The sequence below is a fragment of the Oreochromis niloticus genome, linkage group LG22 (genome assembly GCF_001858045.2).
Source record: "Oreochromis niloticus isolate F11D_XX linkage group LG22, O_niloticus_UMD_NMBU, whole genome shotgun sequence".
Taxonomy (NCBI): Eukaryota; Metazoa; Chordata; class Actinopteri; order Cichliformes; family Cichlidae; genus Oreochromis; species Oreochromis niloticus.
The window spans coordinates 22290347-22306533 of record NC_031985.2 but is presented as its reverse complement, the minus strand read 5'-3'; the positions used below and the strand labels follow the sequence as shown (position 1 = coordinate 22306533).

At 42.4% G+C, this 16187-nt stretch overlaps 1 long non-coding RNA gene across 5 annotated transcripts; it reads right to left on the bottom strand.

Moving 5' to 3' along the window:
* Positions 1-5345: 5345 nt before the first annotated feature.
* On the bottom strand, positions 5346-14891 carry LOC112843441 (uncharacterized). 5 transcript variants are annotated; one of them, XR_003215767.1, is made up of 4 exons: positions 14503-14891; positions 11941-13190; positions 11160-11228; positions 5346-11072 (listed from the first exon to the last, which is right to left on the bottom strand). It is a non-coding gene; the product is annotated as an uncharacterized LOC112843441 (long non-coding RNA). The 5 variants fall into 5 exon arrangements; XR_003215768.1 differs by lacking the exon at positions 14503-14891 and adding an exon at positions 13871-14487; XR_003215766.1 differs by lacking the exon at positions 14503-14891 and having other exon boundaries at positions 11941-12108; positions 12307-13248.
* Between the last annotated feature and the right edge of the window lie 1296 nt (positions 14892-16187).

Sequence of the window (16187 nt, the reverse complement as noted above, 5' to 3'; positions counted from 1 at the left end):
GTATATGGCCTATGGATTGTGCAGTTAATTAAAAATCTGCCACGGTACAATGTTAGACCATTCAAAACAGCATTTAATTACAGAGACAAGAGCTGCGTGTGCACGGCCTATTGTGTGAGAATAATTAGACAGCCTGTTATATCACACGTTGGTTAGTTTACCTTGATGAATAGCAAATAAATCGCTGCCTCCTTTTTGTTTTCTGTTCAGGAGCCGAAGACTGGAGTATCCTTTACTCAACCATGTCTGTTGGGACTAACCATTAGTGCTACTCATGGCATTTACTCAAGTAAAAATGTCAAAAAGTGGTTTGTTACAAGAAAAAAAAAATTAATTCAGACTGATACTTGAATTATTATCAAGAGCTTGTACTTAAATCTAAAGTGAGTGTCCGTACTTGGATGGATCACCTTTGGTGATTCAATCAGATGTTCGAATTCGTTCCAATGGGGGTGATTTTGGTTTATTCATGAACTATTGATAGTTTTAACCTTTTAACATGATAGCCAGCTGGATGAAATCATATGTTTTCATTCATACAAAATCTTCATTTCGTAAAACTAATGTTGTATAAAATACAATGGTTATTATTTGAGTTTTACAGAGGAGAGCTACACTAACTAGCCACTTATTTAGCTAAACCTGTTAGACTGTTTTTTAACACAAAAAACTAATCAGACAGTCACATCATAGAAACTCATAGTTTCGAACTGGTCATCTACTGGGATTTTCTCACACAACCATCTCTACGAAGGTCTGAAAAAGGGAAAATATGCAGTGAGCGGCAGTTCTCAGGGTGAACATGCCTTGTTGATGTCAGAGGTCGGAGCTGCTTCAAGCTGATAGGAAGGCAACAAGAACTCAAAATAACCCAAATAACCACTTGGTATAACCGAGGTATCCATCTGCAACATTCAGATGGTGGGGTCAGAATTGGCAGTAAACACCATGAAAGCATTGATCCATCCATTTAAATCAATAGTTCAAGCTGGTGGTGGTGGTACAATCGTGTGGAGGATATTTTCTTGGCACACCTTGGACCCCTTTTGCCATCTGAGTGTAATTTAAATGCCACAGCCTACCTGAGTATTATTGCAGACCACGTCCATCCTTTTATGAGTGTACCCATCGTCTGATGGCCGCTTGCAGCAGGTTAACAAACCGTGCCACAAAGCTCAGATCATTTCAAACTGGTTTCTTGAACCAGTGAGTTCATTGTACTCAAATGGCCTCCAGAGTCACCAGATCTCAATCTAATAGAGATTTTGCAGAAACGTAACCGCATATCACGTGACATTAACTTGTCTGACTGTTACACTTTTAGACGAATAACAATCCTGACATGTCAAGTGAGTGAAAAACCTAATAAACATGATGTAGATGAGATAAACTATGGCAACTACAAGTAAACAAACATTTCACATTATTATTTATGCATTTAAAAGTTCACCTGTGTTTAATGTGAGTGTTTTAAAACCACCTTTGCACTTTTCCCCAGGTATGTCTGTTTTGTCAACTGCAAATTACAATAAATTTGAATATAACATGTCCAAATGAGCTGAACCTGCCACTGTAAACCAATCCCTAGTTATATTTGTGTATTTATAATAAAATGGTTTGGCCATCACAGCAGATATGACCTTAGAGGCCTTAGCTGCAGGAGGCTTGTATACTTTATCAACATGTCAGTGTGCGCTAACCACAGAGGACCTTTCAGGCTGACTCATCTCCTTCTAAGGTTTCACCACAAGGTACGCAAGTTAAAACGTATCTATTTACGTGGATGACATCTAGTTCTATATCACACCCGGGTCTGTTTTAGTGATACTGAGGTCATCTTTGCAAACATAATGAACTGGGGGAATGACCCCACCTGCTAGGTTCCCAGGACAAAAAAAAGAGTCCCTGAGTTCCCCGTCGAACACTCTGTATTTTTCGTGCTGCGTGAACCGATTGATCGGTTGTAGAGCTCATGACTGAAAATTCATTAGGAAATTACAATCTGTAAACTCACAAAGGACTGAAATGATAAGCTCTTCAAATTAGACTGAAGAGTTTTGGTCTTAAAGGTAGTTTCCCACCTTATAAGGGTGATAATACGACACTGACAGCCCTGTAAAACTAACTACGGTACACCACGTGATTCAGCTTATTTAATCACCTTTAGCAGCGACAACTTGAAGTAATCATTTTCTGCATGGCTTGACGCATGCTCAATCATCCAGGAAGGGTTGATTCTGTTTATCTGGATGGAGGGTTTTAAGTGCGAGACACGTTTCGTCACTCACCCAAGTGACTTCTTCAGTCTCAGCTGACTGCAGGTTTCCCCAACCTTTTAAACAGTACATTGCGCAATCACTGAAACTAGCACCACTGAATGAACAATGGGCTGTGAAGTCAGTTCCTTGATCAATAATACGCAAATTCTCATGACCATTGATCGACAACTACTGATCAAAGCCCTTTTCATGAATCATGTTATTAGTAGCTTCAGTTCATTGAGGTTTGTGTGCATTGATTTATCCACAGCTGTCTTAAAATCCTGCCACATCATTTCATTTGAGCCACTGCAACCTCTTGATTCTTATCTTTTTCGGTCATTCTGTTGCAGACAAGTAGCTGTGCAGCTTGTCTGCAAAGATCATTGCTCTGTTGCGTTACTCACTTGGGGTCAAGCATCAGCTGTCAAACAGATGGCCTCACATTTGACTCTATAACACTTTGGTATACAGAGTTCATTGTTGATTCAATGACTGCATGCTGCCCAAGTGCAGTGGCTGCAAATCAAGCCCAAACCATCACCCCTCCACCACCGTGCTAACCTTAGATATGAAGTGTTTCTCCATTATGGCCAGACTTCGCCACTTATCCATCTTATCCATCCAAACGACATCGTTCCAGAGGTCTTGCGGTTTGTTCAGATGCAACTTTGCAAACCTAAGCTGTGCTCATACGTTCTCTTTAGAGAGCATATAATTTCTCCTGGCAACTCTCCAAGCCACACTATACTGGCATGACCTTTAACATTTAACATGCTAACTGAGGCCTGTAGGGCACGAGATGTAGCTCTTGGGAATTTTTTTTTTCAGAGTCTGAGCTTGGGGGAATTTACGGGGATGTCCACTCCTGGGAAGAGTGTGGTATTGTGGTAACACACACCTGAATGCTCCAGACCACTGCCACAACATTAGCTAGAGGTGCTCGCACTCTCTGATGATCAGTTAATCAAGTGGATTTAATTAGCAGCACCTGGCTGATAGTTCCCCTGCCTTCTTACGGAAGTATTTAATGTCTCGCAGCAAAAATTCCTTCAAAATCTTTCTTTTCACATGAGTGTAGATGTGCTTTTGTTTGGGACCGGATTCAAAAAGATAACCATCTGCACTAACACCCTGTTATAATGTGGTTGACCACCTCTACTTGCTACTATAAATGTCGTGACCCTTGTGGTCTTGCTGATGCATTCTTGATGCATTCCTCATCATTAGAAATTATTCTGTGGTCCTGGTGTTAACATACACAGCTCTACACTTCTCAATGGTCTCCCAGCAGTGAATATGAACTGAACTGGTGCATATGGTCGATATCCCTTATGAACCTTTTTTTTCCTCCTTTGCCCTGCTGGACTTCCTACACACTGGAATAACATGTTCATCTTCCTGCAGATGCAGATCTATATGCACATCCATGCAGCTAATTTTAGGAAGAGATTTCACTTCCGTTTTTTTTGTTGTTGTTGTTGTTTTTTATGCATCTCATCTCACAGGTCCTGTTGAGAAAGCAATCAGGACCAAATGGAAGAATCAACTGGAAACACAGATCCATGCGAAGATGGGATTACGGAGTCCTGAGTCTGCTCATTCGCTTTTCATTAATTCTAGTCTCTTTCAGTTCAAAGTCATTCACAGACTCCATTATTCAAAGAGAAAATTACACAAGTAGATCCTTCAGTCCGATATGTGATAAATGTAGCTCGGAGGATAAAAAAAAAATACTTCACAGCTTTGTCCTGAAATAGAAAATTACTGGTCTGAACTTTTTAAACGCATTATCTGAAGCCATCGCTGCTGAGCCGATCTCTATTTTATTATTTGGGAGAGTCTCTGAACTGAATTAAACAGCAAGTTCCCTCTTAACACATAATCACAGGTAAGGAGAGTATTCAGAACAAAGAGGAGGTTCCCACAATTGATGGCGCTGTTAATTAATAAGAATTAACTTTGATACTATTAATCCATCATTTAAGTATTTTTTTTAATTTTTATTGTTAATCAGAAAAATGTGCCACTTCAAAAAGATAAATAACCCCACCCACCTCTAATTAACAAAAAGTAGTGTATTTACTTTGTTTGACATCTAGATTAAGTATGGCCTCTGTGATGTTTTGCTTACAGTACAGACGATAGTACTTACTGAAGGACTGTGGGGGCAAAAGAGAAGTTTAGATTCACAGTTACAACCACAAGCTACAGAAATGACTGTGCAAGAGCCTCAGGATGTGCGTCATATGAAAGCTCGCAGGCATTTAAACACTCTTACACATCTATACAGGTTTGTCATATTTGCATGTCACTTTGATGACACAGAGAGGATGACTTTACATTAGAATTTGGGGTCAATTTTTTTGTCCACTTCAACATTTCAACCACAGACAGCTGGTGTGTGTATCATCTAAAATTTGCTTTGTAAACAAGCCTGGCAGACGCGCACACGCACAGAAACACACACACATATAGAGCCACGCACCTGCTGCTTACTGGTATGTCTGGCAGTGCGGCTGGCATGTGCGCACACAGGACAGAGACTTAGCGGCACTCGTTTCCCGTCGTGCACGCATGGAAATACCTCAGTTGTGTTTTGTTATATAAACTCATTAGAAGTGCACAGCTGACTGTGTGTGTCAGGCAGTGAGATCAGTTCCTGTGTTTTCACTGAGGTTAAAAAGTGTCTTCATAAGGGCCTTACTGGAAACGGGGTAAGAGTGTGGGTGGCCCTGACCAGAGGGAAGCCGTGGAAGGCAGACACGTGAAGCAAGTTACTCATAATAACAATTCATCACATAAAAAAATAAATAAATAAAATAAGATTAAAAAAACACATGCACCTTTACAGTGTCTTGTTAATTAACAGCGATTCCATCATTAAAGGGAAAATTCCCTCCAAAATTTAGTTTACTTGAATACTTCAGTGTAAGTTGCCCAGATAAAAGATAAAGAGATGTCTCTTAACATAATGGAAACACACATCACTTGCCTTTACTCAAAGACATCTTTGAAGAGAGACACTTCTGTGGTTACTAAAAAAAAAAAAAGCACAAAAAAAGTGTGCTGCGTGCAGTTTAATGTAGAAAAATATTTTCTTTCTGCTGAACTACAGCTGCCAGCCAAGGAAGCGTGCAGCTAACTAACGTTAGAGCTCAGCCGAGCAGGACGCCATTAATGTGTACACCCTGATATGCTGTCACAAGCATGAGCCTCTCTAAGACGCTTTCCTCTGCAGAGTGAAACGGTTGGATGATGTTATTCAGCCAGCAGATGTACCGCAATGACTGGAAATAAACAGAAGAAATTAGCTGGAATGTTTCAGTAGTCACATGCAGTGCATGCAGGCCCCTTAAAATCTGCTAAGTAAGAAATTACATATTACACAAAGTCTTTTTATGTCATGGACCACATAAACCCCTAGTTTGATCTGAAGTGGGGTGGATGAGTAAAAGTATTACCTCATACCCCACAAAACCACCTGCAAATTTGTCTTTCTTTTAGCGTAGAGGAGTTTAACGCCACTTCTTCTTTTTTTTTAAATTTTTAACTTTTATTGTAACAGGACAGTGAAGAAAAGACAGAAAATCTGGGAGAAAGAGCAGGTGGAAGGCACCGTAAATGGCCTTCGCGCAAAGCCTAGGGTGTATGGGTGCCCTGCTCAACCCAGAGAGTCAAACTGGAGCCCAGCTACACATTTAATAAATGTCTATTTATAAAACTGATGACAAGTCTCAGTTGGTCCAGTTGATAAAGAAACACTCCTGCAGTACATCAAAGAAATCCATCAACACAACTTGTTGGGCTTACACGTCAGGAAACAAGTAAATAAAATTACAGAAAAGGTACTGACGGGTCATTTTCCAAACTTTGTCCAGTCATTAAAAAACGGTACATTCCTGTTAATTCACTAAAAGTGTCCCATTTTTTGTTTTTTACTCAGTACACGCCGTGAAAACAGATAATTATATTGTGAATACAGCAAAAACAGGACATGTTTTGCCTTTTGGGGTCAGATTTATTCAGATTCAGATAACTTTCATTGATGCACTGCGAACTGGGTTTTGGCATAAAAAAGATACAAAGAGAGCACAGTGACAAGATTGCATGTAAGAAGTGGGAGTTCCCTTCTCCAGCTGCAAACTATAAGGAGGAGAATATTTAAATCAAACGCACACACCAATTAACAAAGATTTGTGGCAACTTACTGCTAACTGCAGGTAAAGGTATGCCTTATTTTTGAGCTTGCTATTGAAATGAACCGACAGCACCCGTTTTTAGAAAACAGCGCAATCATCATCATGGAAAGGTTGTGAGCGCAACAACCAGTTTTTAAAAAAGTCATATTTTCTGTGACTGAGTGGTTTGTCTTACACTTTAGTGTTTCATGTTGGTTTTCATGATTCTTTTGTCAGCATGATGGTTGTAAAACTATTAAAGTTCAGACATTTTTTGCTCTCCTTTCAATTTTTCATATTTTCCAAAGCCTTCTATCGGCTCTAAGGGACCAGATTTAAATTTTTGGCGGGATGGCTCTGGTCCCCAGTCCATATGTTTGCCAGCCCTGCCACAGAACAGAAACTATATATATATAAATAGAAAACCATCCTACATGTTGTAGGGTTGGTGTTTGAACTTTTCTTCCTAAATCTCAGCTTTTTGCCTATTGCACAATATACGTGTTAAGCAGTGAATTGTTGCTTTTACACTTCTGTTTTCGTACTGATTTCATGATTAATTTAAACAGTGTTAATTAGTGATTCTCAGACGTGCTGCTAGGTAGATATCTGCAGGTTTAGACACAGCCAGTTTCCCGTCTTAAAGCCTCACTGAGCTCTAACTTTATAAGCGTTCACATTTATTGCCCAGAAAGTCGAGCTCTTCTTGTTACCTAGTAAGCAGAGTTTTATAAAGCTTTGGCTACTATAAATAGGAGGCCACGGCTTCTTCTTCTTTTTTTTAACCATTGCCTCACATGATAAGAGCAACCAGTGCTTATGAATGTACCCATGTAGATAAAGTCATATCCTTTGATTGTCAGTGTGCGTAAATGTCTGTGTGTGCATGTGTGTACAAGAGATCGAGTGACACCTCAACAAGTGAAGCTCATAAATATTAATAGGGGCCTCATGAATATTCAGCTGGCGGCCTATGAATATTTAAACTATGATGGAGCATGTGGCCGTGCGACTAGACATCCACAGACAAGAAACAGAAAAATAGACCTCCTCTCCTTTTGCTTCCCAACCTCAGTGAGATGCAGCTTTTCTTTAAGGCCTCATTCATTCTAATTAAGACAACATAATTTTCATGATTTCGTTTTCATGTGAACTATGGCTCAGGGTAAGAGTAATGATCATCAGGATGCTTTGCAGCACACCACAAGCGTCTGTTTCCAAATGAGGCAAACCTGCTGAGTGGAGGCTTACCGATTCAAACCCTGCAAACTGTCCACATTATAAAGATGAGATAAAAATAAAGATACATTCTGCAGATTAATAATGATAATGTGCATTACAGCAAAATAAAATTAAGACGACCTCTACAGACTTTGTGTCATCCTGTTCTATATTTACTACATTTAGATTGAATTAATGTCTTCTTACTGTGTACATATTCTATGCTTTCTGTTTTTGCAGTATTTGAATACTCAGCACAAGAATTGCAGTAAAAGTATTTTCCATGTTTGCAGAAAATTCTATCATGTTTTTGTAGCTTTTACACATGGAGTAAAACACATAGACTGTATGCAAAAGATGGACATAGCCACCATGATGTCACACATTAGTTTAGAAAGTCCCTCAGTCCTGCCATCACACTGGTGGATCTGGCTGAGAAACTGAGAAACAATGCATACTTATAATGTGATGCGTCACATTATAAGTCACTGCGTAGATGAGCCTAAAGCAAATCCTGCTTTGTTGTCCCACTGGACACTAACAAAATAAACATTATTATGTATGCAGTAAGACTTGAAACTGATGACTGGAGCACAAAAACTCCAAAGTGTTTGCTGAGAGCAAGAGCCAAGAGGGTCATTTGACCATAGTCTTTAACACAAACAGATCTCTTTGAAAGCAGAGAGCTCGTCCCTTGCTGGTCATGAGAATGAATGCAGTTCTGCACGGGCTTCACTTTTCATTCGTACACTCTGTGAGCGATCACAAAGGTATGGTTTTTGCAAAGAGGACAGCTATCCAGTTGTTAAATCTGACATCATTAGCGTTTCTAATGCTAATCGTTCCTTCACTTCTCAAAAGTAACAAAAAATGAGGCAAAGCTGAAAGTTAAAAATGGTCCACATTCTTTAAACTCCAGTAAAATGATCAGTCTGGCTATTTCAAAAAGGTTAAAACATCCAGGCATCTGTGAAAATGAGCATTTACAAGGTTTAGCTGAGTTCGATGTTAGCAGGAAGTTAGCTAGCTAGTTTCCATCTAAAGATGATAACCCATGTGCTGATTGCAGTATGTTTAAAAAACTAAAACGGACAGCTCTGCTGTAACTTTGGATGTAAACAACTAAACAGTAATGTTTGGAGGGTTAGTTGACCTATAAAGATGTGCTAACTGCTGGCTAGCTAGAGAGCTATTGTTAAGCTAATGTAAACGCCTTAGAAAGGGAAAATGTTGGACAAGGTTTAAATTGTTCAAGTACAAGTTTCTAGTTGAGGGTCACTGACGGGCAGACACAGACGCTATGCGATGTTCCACCAAAAACGCCAGGTTTGCCATTAGTTTGTTGCTTGCTATGATCTTAGACGTAATGTCAACACTGAATTCTCAGTCATCCCGAGAGTGTTTCTCTTCTGACGTGTCCACATATTTTGTGTCTGGGACGCTGCGAGCCCTGGGGTTCTACTTATACCATAAAAAACAAACAAAAAACTTTGCTTAAAGACGTGCTGCACAAAAACAGCGCTAATAACAAGAAGGGGAGGCCGAGAATGGGCACTGATCATCTTTGAGGTGTTGAGGTCAACACACCTGGAAACAGGGATGCTACATTATCACCTAATAAGCAGATAAGGACTCTCAGAATGTGTGTGCGTGATGTTGGAGAATAGGCAGAGTGTGGGTAGCAGCTTTCTTGAGAGCAGCAGTGAGTAATAGAAGACATTTGTCACAAGAAAATCAATTCAAGGTTCAGATCATCAGATTGAGAATCTAAGACTTTTTTTAAACACCTAATTGAAGGTCGGATTTAGAGTTAAAGTTAAATATAGGTTCAGTTTGTGGTTCTGAGGGTTTGAGATGTAATCTTGGTGGTTAAACCTTGATTAAGAGGTTTTTTAGAAGGTTTCAGAGAACGTCAACACATAACAAGCCTCAGTATATGGGGTCTGTGTCAGAAAACTGTGTCAGAAAACAACCTCTGGCCAAAAAAAATCTGACGCCTGCTCGTCCAAACCAACTCAAACTTCAGCAGTGTACTCACTCAGGTACTCGGTAACACACCTGTCAAGTTTAAAGTGGACGGGATGAATGGCTGCTGAGTTGGACAGACAGATCTCTTGAATTATGGATAAGACATGACATGAAACCTGGAAGTTTTTGTGTTGCAGAGAAAGTGACCCAACATAGCCGTGCATATTTAAACTTTCTAACTATAACAACCTATGCATGCCTACATAAATCATTCTCTCATCTGAAATGGTAAAATTTTTTAAAAAAAGGTGACAAGAGGTCCTCTGAAAAGGTTGCATTTTTTAAAATAGCAAGACTCACTATTCTGCATCACAACAGGGTTCACATTAGTAACACAGATACGACTATTCTCATTGGTAGGACGCCTGACGTGCATCATAAGCGGAGACTGCAAATATATCCGAGCATATGGATTACAGGTTTGGAGGTTTCAGGGGTGCGATTCGCCGATTTCACAATGATCGAGTATTCTAATTAGAGATATCACATGCTGCTTTTTATCGCCCCCACACAACAGAGAAGAAGAACATTAACCTTATTTAAAGGGGGCTCCTGTGTTCGCTCTGTTATGTAATATCCTCTGGTCTAAACTGTACCTATTTCTGAGGGTATTTGAGGTAAAAAAGCAAACCCAAAAAACACTAAAAAGTGCTGAAAACAATGCTGTAACACCTTTGGGTAAGTGGGTGATGAATTTAGATGCGGTGCGTCAGCGGTCAGAATTATAAAACTGTGAGCACGGCGAGGAACAATGAGGGTTCAAACGTGGGTTGGGCAGAGAGGGAGCGGAGAAGGAGCTCAGGAGAAGAATCCACCCGGCTGGGTTTTTTTTTTTTTTTTATTTTCTGATCAATGAGTGTGACTCACTGTGGATCACCGCTTACACAGAAATCATCCAGGATGGGCTGAGCTCGGTGAACGAGGCTCAAACTTGCGTAAATGTGGCCACCTACACACCTTTACACATGCACACACACACACATGCGCAAATGCGTATGTATTGTATCATAAGACGATGTGTGAGGGTGAAGGAGGCGCACCTGTTAAGTGATAGACCTCAGCAGCACAATGGCTGTGTGGGTTTGCGGTCTATAACGGATGTTTGACAGGCTGATGAGCTCTGGCACTCTCACACACACTCACACTGCTGCTTCCTCCACACATTCACCCCCCTCCCCTCCTCTTCTGCCTGTCTTCTCATCTCTTCAGGCGGTGGGCGTAAACTCCCTCCTTTTTTCTTCCTAAATGCCGTCTTTCCATCTCCACTCTCTTTCCCTCCTCTGCTCCTCCGGTCCTTCCATACGCGTTGTTGTGTTTTCTTCTTCTTCTTCTTCTGCTTTCTTTCTTTTTTCTTCTCCTTCCGCCGAGTGCGAGTTTGACAGGCCTTCAGAGAGAGAAACACAGAGGGGAGAGGAATCAAACAATCCCCTCAATTAGACGGCCCACACAAACGTGCGTCTGAACTCTGTACCATCTTCATCAGCTGTCGCAGTTTTCATCTTTCAGTCGCAGACACCTTTGTTCCCGAGTTGAAAACACACTGTTCACAACAAAAGGCAGAGGAAAAACCATTTAGCTTTGAAGAACAGGAAGCCGCGACGAGCTTTTAAGGTTTATTTGCATCTTAGAGGAGGGAGTCTCTTTCTCTCTCTCTCTCTCTGCTTCTCCTGCCTTAATTGACCCATCAGTTTGCTTGAAATTTGCTAAATTTACTCAAGCGGTGCGATGGCATTCACCATGCAGATGGATCTCTGCTGATTTTTGCCGCAAGATTTAATATAATCTGGCACATTTTGAAAAGGTTTGAAAGCAATTAAGCATGAGACGGCAGATATGTGGAGGGCGTGGGGTGGGATGCTCTTACAGTCCGGGGTTGTGCAATAATTATGATTACAAACAAGGGGGGGAAAACACAGTTGGATATCTGATGTGGACGGATAATGAGCGGGTGGATTTTACACAGGAGCAGGGACGCAGAGGAACCACATCCGCTTTGGTCTCATGCCCCTAAGCAGACTTTCAGCTGTTAACTGAGGCTTGATGACAAAACACAATGGATACACACTTAAATGTGAGGCTCATATCACACACATGCACGCATGCATGCAGACAGGATGAGACCGCAGGCTGCAAAAGAAGCGAAAGAGAAAGCAAAACACAGGAAGTGAGATGCATGAAGTCCATGCAGAGAACCTCCGGACGTTCAGGGATGAGTCAATACTGTAGTAACACTGCGGCGCACTGCAGCATACCTGGAGGGGCTCAGACCTGTTGATGCAATCTGTGCTAGGACGTCTCCACTTTTCACTTTGCTGCCATCAGTCTCCTCGACACTCGGCTGTCAACCTCTCTCCCACTCCCAACTTTTCCTCCCACGACTCCCACTTCCTCCCCTCCCCTCCTCCATCGCTCATGTGTTGCTGAGAAGAGAAGAAGAAGAGAAAAAGTCCCTCACACCGTCTCATTATGCTATTTTAGTCACGCTTTCTTTTGCACTTTGTATCTGGATTGTCTTTTACTTTTATTTCAATCCAAAGTTCACTGGATGTGAATGCAGATTTTACTTATTTGGCTTTTTTTAAAGCTTCCTGAGGATAGAAACAAGCAAACAGGCTGACCTTTGGGAGATTTTCCTCAGATGCTACTGACAAACTTGCTTTCTGGCTCCATTTTTTTACGCATCTGTCTTCTTCCCTTCCACCTCCTCCTCCTCCCTTTCTTTGCCTCCCACCATGAGGCACCCAATCTATTCTCTCCCCTTTATGAACCATCTTCCTTCCTTCTAATTCTCTGAATTACTCCCTTTATCCATCTCTCTGTCTTCCACTTAACTCTCCTGCCTGCATTGCTGACCCGGGAGCCTCAGAGTCTGTTCTTTCAACCGTGGCCATCATGACCATAAGCTGAGTCGCAAGGCTATTTATATTTGTTCCTAATGAGGTGAGATTTCTCTCCGCCATAGCAACGGTCTCTATGGATACCCTGCACTTGGATACCAGATCCCATCCTGTTTTAAATGTCTTATTATGGGCTGCACCCCCACCCCCCCTTCCTCTTGTGTGTCATAGCCTAATTAATTCTGAATTATTCGCCTTCGTGTCAACGCTGCAGAAAAATCGCCTCAAATTTGCCACCGAGCTGACGGCACGAGTTTACATCAGTTCAGCCGGTCAGTTCAATGCAATGGATCCGTGCTAAAGCACAACCTGATGCACAGCTCACTTCTTCCAAATCATCAACTTCTGCAGAGGAGAGGAGAGACCTCTACAGGTGCTCTCATTATTTGAAACACACGCACATATTTTTCAGGAGTACCTGTCTGATGTGTGCACGAGTGTGAGACGCTGATGGGTGCGCCACTGATCAGGTCTGAGCCTGTGAGCCGGTGAGGAAGCGGTTGCAGTGCAAGACCCAGGCAGCTGAGCTCAGATCATTAGAGGAGCTCTCTGTGGCTGGGTGGGGGGGTCACACAGGTGCTGAGTGAGAGCCGCCGTCTCATTTCCTGCCACAAAGTGAGACAGCCAATCAATAGGGCGACAGAGCAACTTCTGGAGAAAGCCACAGCGGTGAGAACACACATGCACACGCACGCACACACACACACACACACACACACACACACACACACACACACACACACATACAAGCACAGACAGGGCACAGTGTCTTTGTATTTACAGTAGCACTTGGAAATGTTCCCTGCCTTCTCCTGATGACAGACGCTCTGAGACAGCAGCATGCACATGTACTCACACAGGTACACACACACACACACACACACATGCACGCACTGACAGGTGCTGCATTGTTATGGCATGTCCAACTCTGGCAGCTTGTTTTCCTCAGACCTCTCACCCTGTGTGATGACTCAGAGACGGGGAGATGAAAGGAGAGGCAGGGACAGGGGGCTGGGGGAGGGAGGGTGAAGACAGGGTGGGGGGTGGGGGGGTGGAGGTGGTTGGATGTGGGGGTTAAGTAAATCATATCATTAATGCTATGTTAAGAGATTGGTTTGACCTCTGCTTGGCTGTCTGCATATGCAAATGTGTGTGTATGCGTCTGGCCTTTGTCCCACAGAAGCAGGTGGCAGCAATGACGTCCGTCTTCTTCCCAGCAGCGCGCTCACACACACACACACACACACACACACACACACATACACACACATACACACACACCTACTTTCTCTGTGCGCTCTCCGTTGGCAGTCCCACTAGATTCTATCATGCTTGAAATTCACTCATCATATCGGGTGGCCTCACTGTGCCGCTCGCTGACACAAATTGCGTGCACGCATGCAAACAGACCCACCGACACACACACACACACACACACATATACCGCATGCAGGAACACAGAGCGCGCTGGACTGACTTGATTATACAAGCAGAGCGGCTCAACCTGACAGAGGAACAGGCACCAAAAAGGAAACACGAAAAGAATATAAAAGGCTTATTTGCCTGTGTTGTATAAGCATGTTTCATCTTCCCACTCTCGCCTACCCTCACCCACACAGGTTAGATCCAATAGCTGGTGCCAGGCCTCTATCTTGCAACACAAACATCTCCATGTGAAGGAAATATTGCAGTGGAGTTGGTCTTTTTTTTTCATAATCTCTTCCCTCTACACCCACACATGCACATAGTGGAGGGGGGTGAGAGGAAGATTGGGGGGGGGGGTAAAAAAGGAGAGGTGGTAAAAGAAAATGAAAAGAGAAGAGGTGAGGGGGAGGGATGGTGGCGGTGGTCGTTGAGAGGAAGAGAAGTGCTCATGAGAGCCAGGAGGTAGTTGTTATAGTAACTGTGTCTCTATACCTGTCAATCAGAGCTATTTCAGGCATCTCGCTTCTATGGGAAAAAAAAAAATATCGCACATAGCAGGGCCAGAGAGCTGCTTTAGTAGAGGCAAAATTATCAGGCAATGCACAGGCACTGATACTGGCAACTTGTGAGCTGACAGATAGCTGATCAAATTAACACCATAAATGAGATTTTAGCACTGTGCCTTTTCCTTTTAGAGCTTCTCGCACTCTCCTCAAAGAAAGCGAGCCGAAGGAGGAACACTGAATGATAGCCAGGGTGTCTGCACACTAAAGAGGAGCCGTCACAGCAAAACTTATTCAATTACAATCACAATACAAGACCGCATACCTACACCCAGGGGTGGACAGTTCACTCCACACCATGGATTTTTAGTCTGTGGTGCTTTCTTGGGAAGACAAAAGTCCCCTATTGTCCATTTTTTCCCCGATCACACAGCGATTTTTATAATAATAATAAAAACTCCTCCATTAAAAACCTTTGGAGTCACTCTAACAAACAGACAACCTGAACCAATCACAGGCAGAGGTAAAAGGTTCACACAGGTAGACCCCCATCAACAAAACACCTGAGAACTTCAGGCATCAGTCCCGTTTAAGCTACATGGAGGGTTCAACCATATATGTTTTATTCTCTATTAACTTTATAGAACAACGCTCCCAATTTACCAGTGGATCTACGTGCTTATTCTCACCTATGATCAGGAGCTCTGGGTAGTGACAGAAAGAACAAGACTGCAGTTACAAACTGTGGAAATGAACTTTCTCAGAAGATCAGCTGGCCTCTCCCTTAGAATAGAGCCGCTATTCCTCCACATCGAAAGGAGCCAGTTAAGGTGGCTTGGGCATCTGACAAGGATGCCTCCTGGGCGAGGTGTTCTGGCCAAGTCCCTATGGAGAGATTATATCTCTCGGCTGGCCTGGGAGCGCCTCGGGGTTCCCCCGGATAAGCAAGAGGAGGTGGCAAGGGAGAGGGAAGTCTGGACTTGTCTGCTTAGGCTACTGCCCCAACAACCCGACCCTGCATAAGCAGAAGAAAATGGATGAATGGAAGTTTTTGTTACATTTTTTTTAAAATATTACAACAAATGGTTCAACACAACACAATACCTAGTCTCTGAATATAGAGCACATGGAACACAGCACAGACACAGGCAGTGCCAGTATTGACCTTATTGTAGACAGGCAGCAAAGGCGATCAATCATTGATGAGATTTGAGAGCGCTGAAGTGACTTAAGAGTCTCATCCTGATGAACATTTCCCATGAGGAACGGAATAAGCAGGTCAAAAATTCCAAAGGAAAGTGTTCCAGAAGAATTCTGAGTTATTTTGCCATTTTCCCAAGACATAAAAATGTTTTTCCTTGCAGTGTGTGCAGGCATAGCAGAAAGACTATCAACCATGCATGTTTTATTTCAGTTAAAAGGAAAAGGACCGTTGTGTCAACATTCCTGCTGATAAATTCAGAATCACGTAAAAAAAAAAGTGCTGCAGGAAGCATGCAGGTGTTTTTACTGAGAAACCCCTGCTGCTGATTTTGTGTATTGTGACGAATGCCTAAAGCTTGCGTGTGGTTCTAATGTCGGTCCAGTCTAATTTGTGTAGATCTTTATCTCAGTGGAACTTCCCAGCAAACATCCAATTTTCTTACATTTTTGGGATTTTTTCCATGTTGGACA